We start from the raw sequence: 18558 nt of genomic DNA, 5'->3' as shown, positions 1-18558 counted from the left end.
AAACAGAGAACAAACCCACGTGGCTAAAAGAAACTGACCTGAGAAGACAAAACAATTCATAATTTAAAATACTATATAATACAAATGAAGTTAAAGATGTGTTTGCCCAGAAGAGGACTGACTGGAAGTAAACTGATATGATTTTCTGGATAACACCCTGTATTTCCCTGCTTTAGTGAAACAGTCAGTCATAGAAGAGCTCTATCTACAGGGAAATTATGAAAGAAATAATCTTCATTTCTCCATGATTCTTTAAAACCAAACTGGACTTTATTCCTTCTTATTTCTCTCTCAAACTCCACTCCTCGACATAGAAAATAGCATTCTGGAATGACTTAGAATTAGAGATCAGTCAATATTTCATGATTTTAAGGTTCTTCATTAGGAACAATGTGCATTCGGGCCCAATAATCCTAATCCTAGCTTTTTCTTTAGTTCTATAGTTCTATTAGGCCATGTTGTTAGAGCACTGTTTACACTTATTGCCAATAGTCTCTGGATTGGAGGTCAAACTGTTACTTACCTTCTTCAGCATACCCTTCAACGATTAAATGCCCCCAAGGACTTTTAAGAATCATTTTCATCTTGTAAATATTTTTTAATTGACATCTTAACTTTATAGTTGCTTCCCCTGTGAGGGAAAGAGACTAGGGTGATGGAGGGGTTTTGCTTCTTACTTTGTATTTTTTCAAGGACTTACTACTTTTTAAATTAAAATCAAGGAACCAGCACAAGAATGCTAGTAAGGTATAAGTGAGATGTAATGCTTGGTGTGCATAAGGGTTCAATAGTCCACTGTGAGAGTGCAGCCTGTTGAACAACCTCAGTGATAAGTGGGAACCACTTGTCCAAGACTATTTTATTTAAGATGCAATACTCATTTCTATCCCCTTCAATACATTTTAAGTACCCCAAGCTAGAATAATGGGGCTAGAGGTGCAAGAAGAATATTATACCAAACAGGGGCAATATAAAAAAACATTACAATCAAATTTTCCTTGTTAAAAATATAAGTCAAAAGCCTAAATACAATATTATTCCACAGAGTTTTAAGGTATATTAAAAACATTGTGATAGGATGTTTCAAAAATTATGGTACAATCCCCTTCTGACACCCTCATTCCTGAGTCACCACTTCAGCAGGACTGGGCTTTGGCATACTCAACCCACATGATGAGACAATAGCAAAAGAGCTTGATGGCTCAGTTGCCGAGGACTAGCCCACTAGGTTCTGAAGACAACTGGACCAGGTGCTCCCACTGTCCATGCCAACCACCAAACCTGTGAGTGAGGCTGTCTCAGACCAGCTCTCACTCAGCTGATCCATCAGTTGACTAAAACTGCATGAAGGAGCCCAGATAAAACCAAAAGTAAAACACTACCCAGATGAATCCAGTCCCAAATTGCCAGGTAATTGCTATTTTAAGCCACTAAGTTTTTTGTTGTTGTTGTTTTGTTTTTTATATCTTTATTGGAGTATAATTTCTTTACAATGGTGTGTTAGTTTCTGCTTTATAACAAAGTGAATCAGTTATACATATACATATGTTCCCATATCTCTTCCCTCTTGTGTCTCCCTCCCTCCCACCCTCCCTATCCCACCCCTCTAGGTGGTCACAAAGCACCAAGCTGATCTCCCTAAGCCACTAAGTTTTGAGGTGGTTTGTAATACAGCAGAAGCTAATCTATACTATAATACGATTTGGTCAAGTGGGTTTATCCTTGAGAATGCAAGGTTGGTTCAGTATCAGCCAGTCAAATCATGTGATTCACTGTATTAGTTAAATAAAAGGAGAAAATCATATCATCATTCTTTTTAGATAGAAGAGATAAAAAGCATCCCATGAGGTTCAAAATCTATTGGGTAGGGTAAATTTTATAAAACTAGATCCAAATAATACCTATCTTTCCTTGATAAAGGCTATATGCCAAAAATACATGGCACATGTATACACTAACACAAATTATTATACGACTAATTTTTTTAAAAAATTAGCATTTCCTTTAAGGAGAGAATTGAGATAAAGATTTCTAACATTACTGGTCTATTGGAACTGACCTTTTTGGAGCTGTGTATTGAGAGAAATAGAAAGAGAGAGAAGGTTTAGAAGAATATAGATAAAAATGTCATATTTATAGATTGTTTTGATTATGTATTTCATTGGAAACACAGGAAAATCAATAAGCTATTAAATCTAAGAAAAGAGCTCAACATAGGGGCTGGAAAAAAATTAATGCACCAAAATCAATAGTGTTCCTCCATACCATCAATATCTAGATACAATACAAGATGAATTTACCATAGTAACAAAACCTATAGAGAGTGTGGGGTTTCGCCTAATAAATTATGCAGAAAATCTTCATAATGAAAACTTTATTAGAAGACACATGAGTAAAAGAAATATATATCACAGGTATGGATGAGATGACTTACTATAATAATATAAATGTCCTTATATTAATCTATAAAATTAAATGCAACTGTAATAAAAGGCCAAGCTCTTTTTTTTTGAGGGAGAGCATAAAAAAGTGATTGTAAAATGTATCTGGGGGACTTCCCTGGTGGTGCAGTGGTTGAGAATCTGCCTGCCAAGGGAGGGAACATGGGTTCAATCCCTGGTCCAGGAAGATCCCACATGCCACGGAGCAACTAAGCTGGTGCAACACAACTGCTGAGCCTGCACTCTAGAGCCCACGAGCCACAACTACTGAAGCCCACGAGCCTGGAGCCTGTGCTCCGCAACGAGGGAAGCCACTGCAATGAGAAGCCTGTGCACCACAACAAAGAGTAGCCTCCTGCCCCACCCCTCGCTGCAACTAGACAAAGCTCACACGCAGCAATGAAGACCCAACGCAGCCAAAAAAAAAAAAAAAAAAAAAGAAAGAAAAAAAAAGAGCAGATTGCTCTATCTACTAAAAAAACATTAAAATAAAATAAAATGTATCTGGAAGAATAAAGTTCTCCATACAGCTAAGGTAGTTTTGAAAAATAAGCTCAAAATGGAGAATGTGCCCTACACATTAAGATATATTGGGAAGTCATGATAGATAAGAACTGTGTGATGCCCTTGGAAGAAACAGCAAACAAGAAAACAAATCAAACAGGTGGCCTAGAAATAGAGCTATATACAGAGAGGAAGTCGGCACATGAAAGAGATGGAATCATAGTCCAATGGAGGAAGTTGAATTACAGCTTTTGGGGAAACAGTCTCATTTTCAAAAGAGATATGAGACTGGATCTTAACCTAGTGATATCACTTATGTTGTACCCAGTCCTATATAGCTCACCTAATCTTCACAAAAAAATCCACAAGGCATAAACTATTATCCTCATTTTACAGGTGGAAAAACTGAGGTATGAGAGATAAAATGGCTAGCCTAAGAAGTACATGGTGGAGCTGGAACTTAAACCCCACAGAAATCATTCTATTAACCATTATGTTATATAATTCCACCTAATGTACAAAACTAAAATACAATAGTTTTAATATCTAAATGTGAAAAATAAAATCTAGAGAGAACAAAAGAAATTGCACGGGAATATATTTGTGATTTCAGGCTAAGAGATGAAATAGATCTTTGAAAAATAAAGAAACATACATTGTATGAGGCAAAAGTGATGAATTTAACTATATTAAAATTATAAATTTATTAATATAAAAAATCTGATTAAAAAAAATGGGCAGAAGAGCTGAATAGACATTTTTCCAGAGAAAACATACAGATGGCCAACAGGCAGATGAAAAGATGCTCAACATCACTAGCCATCAGGGAAATGCAAATCAAAACAACAATGAGAGATCACCTCACACATGTCAGAATGGCTATCATAAAAAAGAACAAAACGAACAAGCCTTGGCGAGGATGTGGAGAAAAGGGAACCCTGGTACACTGTTGGTGGGAATGTTAACTGATGTAGCCACTAGAGGGGTGGGATAGGGAGGGTGCGAGGGAGACACAAGAGGAAGAAGATATGGGGACATATGTATATGTATAGCTGACTCACTTTGTTATAAAGCAGAAACTAACACACCATTGTAAAGCAACTATACTCCAATAAAGATGTTAATAAAAACAAAAACAGAACAACCATATAATCCAGTAATTCCACTCCTGGGTATATATCTGAAGAAAACAGAAACACTGATTTGAAAAGATGCATGCACCCACATCCAGTGTTTATAACAGCATTGTTTACAATAGCCAAGATACGGAAGCAACCTAAGTGTCCATCAACAGATGAACGAACAAAGAATACATGCCATATATACACAATGCAACACTGCTCAGCCATAAAAAATGATTAAATTGTGCCATTTGCAACAACATAGATGGACCTGGAGGGTATTATGCTTAGTGAAATAAGTCAGACGAAGACAAAAATACTGTAATGATATCACTTATAAGTAGAATCTAAAAAATAAGACGAATGAATACAACAAAACAGAAACAGATTCACAGATATAGAAAACAATCTAGTGGTTACCAGTGGGGAGAGGGAAGCGAGAGGGACAAGATACAGACTGGGAATTAGGAAGTGCAGACAACTATGTATAAAATAAATGAGATACAAGGATATATTGTAGGGCATGGGGAATATAGCCAATATTTTATAATAACTTTCAATGGAGCCTAATCTATAAAAATATCGAATCACCATGTTGTACACCTGAAATTAACATAATACTGTAAATCAATTATACTTTAATAAAAAATTAGAATTTTATGTACAATAAAGGATACCAAAGTCAGACTGAAAAACAGTTGATGGGTAGAAGACATATACATTATCTAAAACCCAATAAAGGACTCAACATCTGAATACAAAAACTTCTACATCTCTAAAGACACAGAATACTCAATAGAAAAATGAGCGAAGGTCATGATAGGCAATTCACAGAATGGAAAACATGAATAGCAAGAAAGCATATGAAGACCTAACTTTTCTAGAATCAGAGCAATGCAGAATTAAAACACCTTACTTCATATGAATCCACACATGCCAAATTTCCAGAAGTTAAAATGCAAATTATGCCGTGGAGCAACTACGCTTGTGCATCACAACTACTGAGCCTGCGCTCTAGAGCCTGGGAGCCACAACTACTGAGCCCGCGCGACTAGAGCCTGTGCTCCGCAACAAGAGAAGCCACTGCAATGAGAAGCCTGCTCACCGCAACGAAGAGTAGACCCCGCTTGCTGCAACTAGAGAGAGGCTGAGTGTAGCAACGAAGACCCAATGCAGCCAAAGATAAATAAATAAATTTTTTAAAATGCAGATTAACAGCATGTGGTGACAAAGGATATGGCAAGAGAGAAATTCCAAGTATTGCTGGTGAGGGGAAAATGGTACAGCTATTCTGGGGAGGAATCTGTGAAATAAGGCATATATATGACTTCTACCTCAGCCATTCCACGGCTGCACTGTTACTCTGCACTGTTACTCAAGGGGACATGTGGAAAGAGTGTATTAATGCTTTATGGTGGACATAAAGTGTTGAAAATAGCCTAAGTATGTATCACCAGGGTAATGGATAAGCAAAACATGGTATTAACATATGGTGGAATATTAGACAGTGGCCAGAAGCAATAATTTCTATGGAGCAACACAGACAAATTTTAAAACAATAATTTTGTGTAGAAAAAAATAAAAGAATAGGATGTGATTTTTAGTCAATACTACTTTTGCAAAAATTAGAAAATACAAAACAATTCGGTATTTCAAATATATACACATGTTTAAAATAACTATGAAAGGTGAGTTGGGAAATTACATATTAAATGGCTCAAATGGTGCTCTATAGGGGAAAATAAAGGAAATAAATCTGGCAGAGGAACGTCGGGGCCAAAACCAATCTTAAAAGTATTAGAAAATAGAGTGACCGTACACACTGATGGTAGAGTAACATGAACTGAGGCGTATGGTCCCTTCTGAGTAAATGCCTTAAATACAAACTAAAAATATAATGTCATAAGATTTACAAGCACTATAAAAATATTTAGCATTATTGCAGTAGATAGTAGAAATATATAACCTTTCAACTTAAATAAAAACAAGACTGATGAAATATCATCTTTGTTCCCATGTCGCCCATGCTAAGGAAGAAATAATAAATCAGCTTTTAAGATAGAATTTTTTACAATGAGAGATAAAAAACAAACAAAAAGAAACCCTAACTGTTTATCCCATGAAGGGAGAAAAAAACAATTTGAAAAGTCAGAGTAGAACTCTCTGAGGACAATATTTAACATCAATTTTTGTAAAACAGAATTTTAAGAAGCTGGTTTTGAATTGTTTATAGAGTTTCTAATTAGCATGCTGAGGAAATACAGGGTCCATCTTAATCCAGAAGCAAATAAAAAGTTCTGACTCTTAAAATTCTAGGCTCTAGAGTAGGTGCGTGCGGGTGTGCTGGTGTGTATGTGTGTGTGTGTGCACATCTGCTGTGTGTTTTCAATCAACTCAAGAGGACATAAGCGTGTATGTTATTACCTTGTAACAATTCTTGAGCAAGTCTAACTGAAGGTCAGTAGCAAACAAGTAGATGCCGCTTGGGTGGCCCCCCAAACTCTCAGGTAATGCGCAGATCTGGCTTGGCAATCATGTTCTGCTTTTAGACATAATGCAGTTTTATGTTCTTGTTAGCACTGAAAGACTAACTTGAATATTCTGCAACTGATGAAATGGACAACAGAGCAGTAACCTAGAGTTTACAAGTATTTGGGGCAGTAAAACTTTAGTTCTAGATTTAACTTGGATTTTAGTCCTAATTTAACTTGGATTTTCTACAACGCATTTTTTTCCTATAAACTGGAGGTATATACCACCATAATCCTAAAAAACCTGTGACTTTGGGCTTCTGGGGTCTAAGCCTTCTCTCTAAGTGACTGAAAGGTACAACTGGATATTAGACCTGTCTAAAAATTGTCCTTTTCTGTCCTCACATACAAGGGTTCAGCTTGATTTTTGGATAGCTGTCATTAAAAAAAAAAAAAAAATGTGCAAAGAGCTAATGCCTTTTGCTACAAGACAAAACAATTTCTCCTGGACATGCAGTAATAGGAGGCAATGCCATGTGTTGGAAGCATGCACATATTTTATGACAGATATTAATCTGGAGGTTAACAGCTAGATGCTCTGGTTGAAGTGGTTTATTTCAAACATACATATAATGTTAACCCACTTTGTAACAAAGTCTTCAACATTTCATATGCAAATTCGTTTTTCTTTCTAGTTTAAGCCCAAGGAAATCCCTATAAATCTTGTCTCCAAAGAGAAAATATAAAGAATTCATAAGATTAAAGAGTTCTTATCAATTGTATAAAAAACTAGAACTGTACTAACTAGACAAAAATGTAGACGTCTAAGAGAACGTCCAACAAATAGAAAAGTAGAGGACTGCACTGAGATTGCAATCCTGAGAAAAATACATTATTTCTAAATGAAAAAGTAAAAGGAGATAGTATAAATTAAAGCCAGAAGAAAAATTTTAAACCTACAAAACTACGAGTCAATACAAAGTTAAAAACCCATTAATTTTACTATATGCCCAAAAGATTCACAAAAGATCTCATGAATATCACAAATTAAAATAAAACAAACAAAAGCCAGAAATATTGTTTTCCCCAAATTGTACTACTACCTGCTTATTGCTTCAGTGGTAAGAAGAAAAATTATCTTCAAATAGTTAAATTGTATACCTACTTATATTTTAACTCTTAGGGGGATCTTGTTATATAATATATAAGATCTTTAAAGAAAACTTGTTGATTGTTTATTTTGGCATCTCTTAGGAAATTCCGATTTAATTAGATAAATCTCCTTAGATAACTCTTAAATAAAAATAGATGCAAATATAGTATGTTTCATATCATTCATTTTAGACCTCTAAGAGTTGGAAAAGCTCAACCTGGAGAAGAAACTAGTTTTATTGAGGGAAAAAACTACTTTCCAGTTTAGAAGAGGAGGGATTATCCCATTTCTGTAGAGGAAGCAATCAGGAAGATACAAAAAGAATGATCCTCGCCTAGTGCTAAGGCCAGAACTACTGTGGATATTGTACCAGCTCTTGTAAAAACAGCCACTGTGCTGGCACTCACAGGCCTGGGTCATGGTGTGTTCAACGATAAAACTTTGTTCCAAAGGATGGAACTCCTTCGGGCCAAAAAGCTTTCACCTGCATTATTCCATTAACCTCACTGTTTTGTTATGGGAAGTGTGTTTATTTTTTGAAATGACATTGAAATATATCCTTAAAAGAACACTTTAGGTCTCAACAAGATCCTCTGCTCTTTCAGCCAACACATTACCTTTTAGAAATCAACAGTCTACTTCTTTCTTTAAATCATCACATTTCAAAGCTGTAGCAGCTAATAAATGTTAATATAATTTTTCCAAAACTGCAATCTCCCTAAATTTCTATGCTGTCTTCTTTATCCTGTCTTTTCAAGGTAAAGGTATCTTTCCAGTTTTCTTAGCATTATCAGGATTATGGATTTTGTTCATTGTTAAAGTTCATTATTTATGGACATAAGTTAATGTAAATGCAAAAATATCTCGTATTATTCACAAGCTGGCTGACTTACATCACTCGCTCTGAAAGCAACTTCACTGCTCTCCAATCTGTTCAAATGCACGGAAATATAAATTCAGGGTGATGTGGCTTTTCTGCAATGCTTTCTTTTCAGGCTGCAGTCTACATGACAGCGTTATACCTTATCCTTGCTGCGGTTGTTGTTCAATCTATAAAATCTCTCTTGAAGACCCCCAAAACAGCTTGTAATTTAAACTTTTACTTTTGGTGACTCACTGTTTTCAAATTGCCATCTCTGACCATATCCCCCTTCCAGGGGAATTTATGCAGACTCTTAACCCATAATTGCTTTACTCTTTACCTCTATTTCTGGGTTCTTAAATTAACTGTTACATCAGTGTTCTTCATTACTCAAATTATTTTTCCTTAAGAACTTTTCCTGGAAGTAAGTTCATGCTATTTTTGACAAGCAAACATTTGACTTCTGAAGGAATTCTTATGGAAATGGGTTTATATCCCAAATGCACCACCAAAAATCTTTGTGACCTTGCATAAACGTCCCTTACCATTTCAGGTGCTATCTTGGCTTGACTCCAAAGTGAACTGATCAAAACTATGAGCACCTAGCTGTTATGCACTTTTGTCTCAGTTTGGTCAATGAAACTCTCAAAAATCCATCAGATTTTCATTATTTTTATCATTAGCCTGTTTGTGTAAAATAAGTTACCATTTACGGAGCCAGTGCTCTCCTTTATTCCAGCATCCAATCATTGTAAATATTTCTCATGGACACATTCTTAGAAGGCCTATGAATAATAACCTGGCCTCTTACTGATTCTCCCTTTTGGAGTCTTACTAGCCAGACTTCCCCAATAACTTTCAGAGAGAGTTTTCCCCCTTTCCGGGTCTTCTTTTTGACTTCTATATGCCATAGAACTTTCAAAAGTCATCACACCAATACTAATATTACCACATACCCTCCAAAAAGCTCCAAGCTGTTTATGCCTATTCATTAAGTTAATACTTTATCAAAACTTGTCCAATTGAGTAGTTTTAGCACAGATATTTTACACATTTTAGCACAGACATGCTCTGTTTAAGGCTGACAGATCCATTAGGAATTAACTTTCTGGTACATTTTCCCTCTGACATTTTCCTCACAACTGCGTTTCCTCATAACTGAGCCATCAGTTATCGCTTGCCTATAGAAAGGCAGATAAGAGAAAAGAAAGCTAAGTGAGAAAAGATATGTAAATAGACTAGCACAATATTGGACACATAATAAGTATTCAATAAATGATAGCAAGTATTCTTACCCTTATCCTCACATTAGTTTATATGTGTTAAAAACAGATTACTGGACTCAACTCTTACTTCCATTTCTCATTAGATCCTCACAGAAACCTTGGAGGAAGCGAGGTTTTATCCCCATTTTACAGGTTGGGAGACTGCAGCCTAGAGGGCTTAAGTACCTTAACTGAAGTCATATAGTCAAGAAATAAGCCTATATTTGTCACAATCACTTGCCCATGCTTTGACGTGACACCACCACCCATCATTTACCCAGCTTTACCAAGGTACTACTAAATTTTTTACTCTTATTCTCCTCTCTTTGCTTCATACTGCCATTGCCACCAACCCAGTCAAATTCACTTTTAATTTTCCAATGTTAGTGAAGGGAGTAGAAGGTGGAAATTGAGGTTAAAGGAGGAAACTTTAATGTTATTCAAGGATGACTTCATCTTAACTTCCAGCCTTCGTCTACCCATTCTCTGCTCCAGTCACACGCAGAGTATTTGCTATCTCTTCCATAAGTCTTGACTTCTCTTGTCTTTATGCCACTTTTCTTTTCTCCATTTGCAATGAATCTCCCTTTCCTTTGGTTCTTCACCATTTCTTACTCCATACTCTCCATTAAAATTCAAATCTACCTTTAAAGCCCAACTCATATACCAGTGCTGTCCTGCAGTCTCCTGGATCTGCCAAGTCAGAACTAACCACTTGCTCCTCCGTGCTCCTGCAATGGCAATGATGTTAGAAGGGCGAGTGATTTTACAGCTCGCTCACCACCTGCGGGAAATATGTCCTATTTGCCCTTCCACATCCTTTCTCCACCCAACTCTATGTGGATGGCTTGCATGGCCTATCCTAGTAAGTGTCCTTGCTCTGGCTTCTGTTTGGCTCACCAATGAAGAGAACCAATAGAAGATTGTAGGGAATGAAGGAGGGGAGTGAAGTTAGGGTATTAATTCTTGCCAAATTGCTGGGAGTTGGCTGCATCCCCCAACTAATGTATAGTGCTTCTCTGTGGGGCATCACAGCATCTTTGGGGAGGACTCTCTCTCCAGCAAGGCTTCCTTTCTCTTTCATCTCCTGTAAAGTAGCCACACTTTTACTGAACACAGGGCACTACACTATCTCTTGATTCTCTACATTGGGCTCAATTTATCCTTATTGATGCACCCCTGATTTCCTGCTGAGACCCTGTCTGATGAACTTCGTAATATGCTCTTCTAAGCTGTTAATTTTACAAACCACATTACTACACTTATTAGAAGAATGTCTTCAGGATGTGTCAGTAAGCTCTGACTGATGATAATGGTAAACAGCTAGAATTTATGGAACATAAAGCATGCTTTGGTTACTCTCTTGAGTACACCGTGTGCATTATTCTAATTAATTTAAATCACTATTAGCTAAGCAAGGCACACAGATGCTAAGAGGTTCCCAGAAGTAACTTGCTCATGGTCACTCCAGTGTCTCAGTAGTGTTTAGGACTCAGATCTGTCCAAAGCCTAAACCTTAAGTTCTAGGTGTAAGCAGTGGGTCTCAAACTTGAGTATGCATCAGCATCACCAAGAGAGCTTGCTGAAACAGATAGTGGGCCCCACCCCCAGAGTGTCCGAGTCTGTAGGTCTGGAGTAGGGCCCAAGACTTTCACTTCTAAAAATTCCTACGTGCAGCTGATGTGCTGGTCTGGGTACCAGACTTTGAGAACCACTAGTCCAGGCATTTTAGGTCCAGAATTTCAGGTGTTAGAATAATTTTCTGGTGATAAATTGTCGAAAAAAAAAAAAAGCACTGCATTTTCCTGTTTGTAAGGAGGTAATACATTCAATCTTAAAGAGTCAATAATGGGGCTAAGTATTTAAGAAAGAAGAGTTATTCTCCAGGAAGATGGGAGGAGATGGACATTCTAAGGACAGGAATGCCCTTTCAGGAAACTTGCAAAGGGAACAGAAAAATAACATAGTAAGATTCTGCTATCCAGTGTTCACAGACCATGAGTAGGATACTCTTGACTGTAAAATGGGAAGCCAACTTTTGTTGACCATATACATACCTTATTCAGTACAAACGTTTATTAAGAATCTCCAAAAGCTAGACACTAGGCATCAGGGCTACACTGATAGAGCAGATAAAGTGCCTGGCCCCAGGGAGCTTGTGCTTCAGATGATGTCCATCAGCTAGATACACTGAATGATGGATACTATATTGGGTTCACACTTCGTCTCAAGAAAAAAATATATCCATAGACGTGATCCAGGAGTCAAATGGCAAAAGACCTAGCCTCAAAGTGAGTGTTAATTTCATTAAATGGTAGGTAAAAATTATTTTATATGCCGAGATAGGCCCTGCTTAAAAGACACACTATTCCTCCAAACGTATTACACAAGCCAGCTTATGAACCTGTGACTTTTTCTAGGAGAAATGTCGCCTTCTTTCCCAAGAAGGGAGCGGTAGGGGTCGGGGTGGAAATAGTTTCATCATCAGAGGCACAGTCTCACTACTACTGCTCAGCTCCAATTCGCAACCTTCTGAATGGTTTCCAGACTAAGTCATTTAGCAAAGTGACGAAGAAAAAATGGCCCATTAATCTTATGATGCGTGTTATAACTTAACTCTGGGTTTAGCATAGGAAAAATATTATTTGCATTGATTAGAAATATGCTTTATGGTTGCATATATTATTCACTCTGAACATTCTAAAATTATTAGCTGGGTTGACATGATGAACTGCACAGGAGTACTTCTAGATGACATCTCAATGTCATCTGTTACTCACATCATATAGGTCTAGGAATCAATATGTATTTTACTCAATATGAGATCTTATTCCAAACACCAAAATATGCCTGTTTTTATTTGATGGTTATCATCATGAAACTACCAGCTAAACATCATTTAGAAAATTCAAAGCAAGTAAATTACTGTATTAACCGTCCAACTATGATTATGACTTTCCTCCACTTATAGCTGAACCTAATATAATGATCTGGTCAGTCTGACAAGGAGGATTTATTCATTAATTTACTCAAATGTTCTGAGGTATATTTTGAAGGACTTAAATTATGGTCTGCTTTGTAGGATCCAACAGTAATGGTACAGGTTTATCTCCTACAAGCTCTGTGACCTTGCCCAAGTGACTTAGCATCTCTGAGCCTCACTTTCCTAATCTGTAAAATGGAAACAATAATAGAAACCAAGTTGTAAAGCTGAAGGAAAAAAAAGTAATATGGTAATGTATTTTGGCACCAAAGAGCAGTTACGCTGATGGTCATTATTTGTGAATACTGTTGCTAAGATTATTGAAAACCTGTTGTGTGTTAGGTGCTGTTCAAGGACTAGAATTTTAAGACTGTTCTTCACCTTTATCCCAGTTTTACCTGCAAAGTTCTGCCATGCACTGGAAAAACATACTGGTATTTCTAGGGAAGGGGACCACTCAGGTGACATTTTTGTTTCACCAGGTATATAAAGTATACAAAAGTTATAGTGTATCTTTTAAGTCCTTTGGACGTCTAGTTACCTTTCACTAGAATGATTCTAGTAGATCCTGATAGATACCTGAGACAAGGTCAGGTCAGTGATGCTGGTACCTTTTCTGGCTTAAGAGCATAGGGCAGAAACACAGGAAGAGAGGTCTTCCTTTTCCACTCCTGGTACTAAGAACCCTCTCGAATAATGACAATCTGAAACAGATCACTACATTGTTGCATGCTGTAGAATCAGAGCAGTGTACAAAGCAAAGAGCACTGGCCTCCATTATACTTGCATTTCACTCGAGATTCACTTTTCTAGACCGTGGAGAAAGCAGATGTTCCAACACTTTCCAGGTACTGGAATATTACAATCTGGCAATCTCCACCACTGCATGTTTGATCACACTATTCCCTGCAAATGGAATGCTGTTCCATCAAGGTCAGATTGACCAGTGCAGATACCTGATTTTATCGTACGGTCAGAACCAAATTAACTTACTGAAATTCTGCCCAGCTCAGGGTCTACCTTCTCTGTGAAACCTCCTGTGAGATCCCAAGTTACAAACAACTCTATCTTCTTCAGAAGACACTGTATACTATATAAATAGTAATTTACATATAAATATATGTATATGTGTGTGTATTTCTTTGTTACATTAAGTTACAGCTCCTGTGGTTTCTCTTCTTAACTAAACTGGACGCCCTTATCATCACAGTGGCCATGTACATCATTGTATCCTCCAAAAAAATCCAGATAATAATATCATGGATTCAGTATATAGTTGTTTAATAGAAAACAATTAACTAACCACTGCAGAATACTAGTGTCTCTCAAGGTGTGTTCAGTGGATCATAAATCCTATGAGACAGTCCATGAAGGAAAAGATTTCAAATAAATTTGGGATCTGTTGTCCACTACATCTCCTTATCAGAGACTCATAATTCACAAGACTCGTAAAAAGCTCTGTAGCAAAGAAACTGTTGACTTAGTTTGACCCAGTATTTCTCTTACAAGAGTATCAGTTCTGGAAGTCAAGGACATTTTCCACCTCTAATACAACATCTCTACTGCCTAGTAGAGTGCCTGGCACTTAGTAGACACCTAATAAATATTTGAATAAGTTTCAACATACATTCCCCTTTTAAGCTATGGAAGAAAAACACAGTATATAGTAGATTTTGATTTACTTGGGGAGAATAATAATATGAATAGATAAATTTACACAAATCATTTTGAAGTATATATATTTGATAATACTATTTTCCACAAATCTACACAATTGCACATTTAGTGGTGATAGTAAACGAACTACATTTGCTTCTGAAAACTTGCTAAGAAGGATGGCTACTAAAAACTACAACTTGAACCCAAAACAATTGATTTAGTTCATTGGTCCCCACTCCTTAGCAGTTTTAATATAGAAGAAAATAGACGCATATATTTCTTTTCTGCCATAATATGACATCATATAAGGAATGTGATTTTATTAGCTAGAAATAAGATTTGCTTTTGTTATTTTAGTACATTGGATCACATAAGAATAATTCTAGATTTTTTCCCCTCCTGTGACTCTCATAGCATCCCCATCTAAAATAGACTTTGGAGATTTAGATCAAATGTCATATCAATTGTCCTAGACTGCTTACTATGTGCTTTCACTATAGATTTTAATGTCAATAGAGAAAGGAGAAGGAAAAGTCAGAGGGAAATGAAACAGGTATATGCAACACCCCTCTCTACTACCGACACTTCTCAGAATTCTGGGGGAAGTTGCATCAATTAGTGGAAAGTTTTTCACCATGGAACTCACGGTGGTTGAACTTCTCATGAAGAATTTTTGTTTCACTACTGAAGAAAAATATGTTTGATTTTACCATAACTGAAAAGTTCTCCTGTTTCTACTTCTGAGGTTTGCCCTCAAGACTACTGTTTACCTAATGGAAGGGACTCCTATGCATGGAGGAAAAAGTGCACCATTTGAAGGAAAAGCTAAAGGAGTGATATTCAGGTAACTCCTCATTCCACCAATGAAAACATACACATAGATTTTCCACTTTACACCTCATTTTCCACCTTATTTTCATGATTTTGAAATGAATATGTAGGGTCTGATGAGTTTGTCAATAGTCTATAATTATTAGTGTTATTAAAATAGAATACAAATGATAAGCCATATGTAAAAATGCTGTGTGAATAAACTGCTATACCCCAAATAATACAAATGAGTGAATGGCAGTAAATGCTAAGAGGGATTAACAACATAAAGGATATTAAAAAAATGATGACCGTATTTCATATTTATGTGTCTTTTTCTCTCTCACTCTTTTTTTTTTTTTTTTTTTGTGCTCCGCGGGCCTCTCACTGTTGTGGCCTCTCCCGTTACGGAGCACAGGCTCCGGACGCGCAAGCTCAGTGGCCATGGCTCACGGGCCCAGCCGCTCCGCGGCATGTGGGATCTTCCTGGACCGGGGCACGAACCCGCGTCCCCTGCATCGGCGGGCAGAACACTCAACCACTGCGCCACCAGGGAAGCCCTTCTCTCTCACTCTTACTCAACTGCTAAATAACTAAGAGAATATGCTCACAAATGGTAAGCATGTTTTGGATGTTCGATGTGTGTTTGTGGGAAAGAACAAAAAAACATACTGCCTCAATTAGGTCAAATATCATACAAGAGATGAATGAGATTAGAGATGGGATTGGGATTTGTGTTAGTTACTCAATAGCTAACCAGTCACAGATATGACAGTGTAGTGCAATACGCAAATATACTTTTAAACAACTTCTCTTAAGTTATCTACTGTCTGTAAAGACAATCACACTCAACTGCTCTGCACTTAACCCCAGAGCTTCTGACTTAGAATCTGTTAGAAATAGGTACACGTTTCATTGCTTTGGCAACATTTACATGGCTCTGCATCAGGCAATACAACTGCTAAGATCACACTCTGGGAATTCAGGAAAGCCTAGTGTCCAGTTCTGGTCGTTCTACCACCCAACTGTGATCTAGGGTAAATTCCTGATGAAAAAAAAAAGAAAAAGAAAAACCCTGAAGATGCTGAAACAGTATTTCCTACTTCACAGGGTCGTCATGGGGATAAAAGGTCATTAGGATAAAGTGCCTCTCACCCAGGAAACACTGATAAATGCTACTGATGCTACCATCATCATCATCATGACCGATCAAGAACATATTGCCACATGGAAATGCAACATTCCCTGGGCCATTCACAACTTTCCTTTAAAGGACTCATATTCTATGTGGGGTCTTAACACCTTCAAATAACAGAAAATACAAGTCTTTACGCCTTTTTTTCTGTAGCTAATTTTGGCATCTTTCACCTCTGTCCACTTAAGTGTTGGTTTAGCATATTCTTGTCACACAAAGAAGCTACTTCCCAAAGAGAGGAACAATGTGTCAAGTGACAAAGACATTGAATGAAGTCTTTCACATCCTAGATTGTTCATGGTACAGCTCAGCTGGTCTCTGGGTTGGAAGGCCTGGGTCTACTTTGCTCGTCTGTTACAGGCGAAGGGACATGGTCCTTAGCATGTGGTCTGTGAAACAGAGGCAGCTGAGGGTAGAATTATAACACAAGCAGAACTGGCTTCAATTCTTCCTTCTTAGGTCTTTTTCTTCTTGTTCACCTGTTCAAGGAACTTGCCTGCCCTCTGTCCCTGCCAGGACGATGTTACATCTGCCTGGATAAGTAGGTCACCATTGTATATCAGGAAGGGTCTTATTTGTAATCATCAGGAACCAGATACGGCTAATTTGAGCAGAAAAGGAAACGTTTGGAGGTTTATGGTTAGGTCTCAGTAACTAGAAGCAGACTAAACAACCGAAAGCCAAGGCTACGCTATTGCAATTATAGGATCAGGCCAAAGTGATGTTATAAGTCCTAGCTGGCCTTGCTACCAAGCAGGAACAGGAAACAGGAGGTTGACCCAGCACTGCTGGCCTTGCTTCTTTACATCATTTATTTGTAATTCAAAATCCAAGAGAGGGGTGCAGTTGGCCAACCTGAGGTCGCCCGACTGTTTTCCATCTGTAAGGGAGACTGAGCATGTGAGTAAACAGTGTATCTGACATGTTCAGCTTGTATAACGAGAGGAAGGCTCTGTTTCTCACCAAGACCCACAAAGTGGAAAACTCCCCAAAGAGAAAGGAATTTCAGATCAGATGCTTGGAAAGTTAAAAACAACAACAACAAACAAATGCAGATGTGGAATTAAAGACATGGAGTCATTAAGAACCTATATGTGGAGTGATTCAGACCTGAGTTCACATCTGGAGCAAGCTACTCAATCTTGCCGAGCTTCAATTTTCTTTAAAGGAAACAACGTGGAAGATGATATCCACATGTAACTTGTGGTACACATGAAGGAGGGTAGTACAGTATATGATGCCTGGCACATCCTATGCATTTTCTAAAACTACTAGTAGTACTATTATTATTGTTACTTATTATACAATTTATTGTAGAAATTAACAGGGAGAGTATTAATAAATGTTAATACAGTGCTAAGTGTCACATTTATGATCTCAACTAATTATTTGTTGATTCAACAAACATTCCACATATCAGAAAATAACCTGTTAGTGTGTATATATATATATATATATATATTTTTTTTTTTACAGAAGAAAAGAAACCCTGAGGCTTAGAAAGTGTAAACAATGTACCAACAGTCACTCATTTAAGAGGTAATGGAATATTATTCAGCCTTAAAAAAATGAAGGAGATCCTTTCATTTGTGACAATATAGATGAAACAGGAGTACATTATGCTGATGAAATAAGCCAGACAGGATAAATACGAATGATATCATTTATATATGGAATCTAAAAAGAAAAAAAGCCACACTCATAGAAACAGAGTAGAAAACTGGTTGCCAGGGGCTGGGGCGTGGGTGGGGAAAAGAGGGGAAGACTGGTAAAAGGGTACAAACTTTCAGCTGCAGGATGAATAAGGTCTGAGGATCTACTGTATAACATAGTTACTACAGTCAATAATACTGTATTGTATAACTAACATTTTCTGAGAGAATAGAACTTAAGTGTTCTCACCAAAAAAAGAAAAAAAGGAAAAAGGTGTCATGAGCTGTTAGATGTATTAATTAACGTGATGGGAAGGATCCTTTTACAACAGATATGTGTATCAAATCATCATGATATACTCTTTGACTATCTTACAATTTTGTCAATTATACCTCAATAAAACAGAAAAAAAAAGAGGTAATAAAGATGAGACTCCAATCC

The sequence above is a fragment of the Pseudorca crassidens genome, chromosome 14, assembly GCF_039906515.1.
Source record: "Pseudorca crassidens isolate mPseCra1 chromosome 14, mPseCra1.hap1, whole genome shotgun sequence".
Lineage (NCBI taxonomy): Eukaryota > Metazoa > Chordata > Mammalia > Artiodactyla > Delphinidae > Pseudorca > Pseudorca crassidens.
This window is presented reverse-complemented; position numbering follows the sequence as displayed.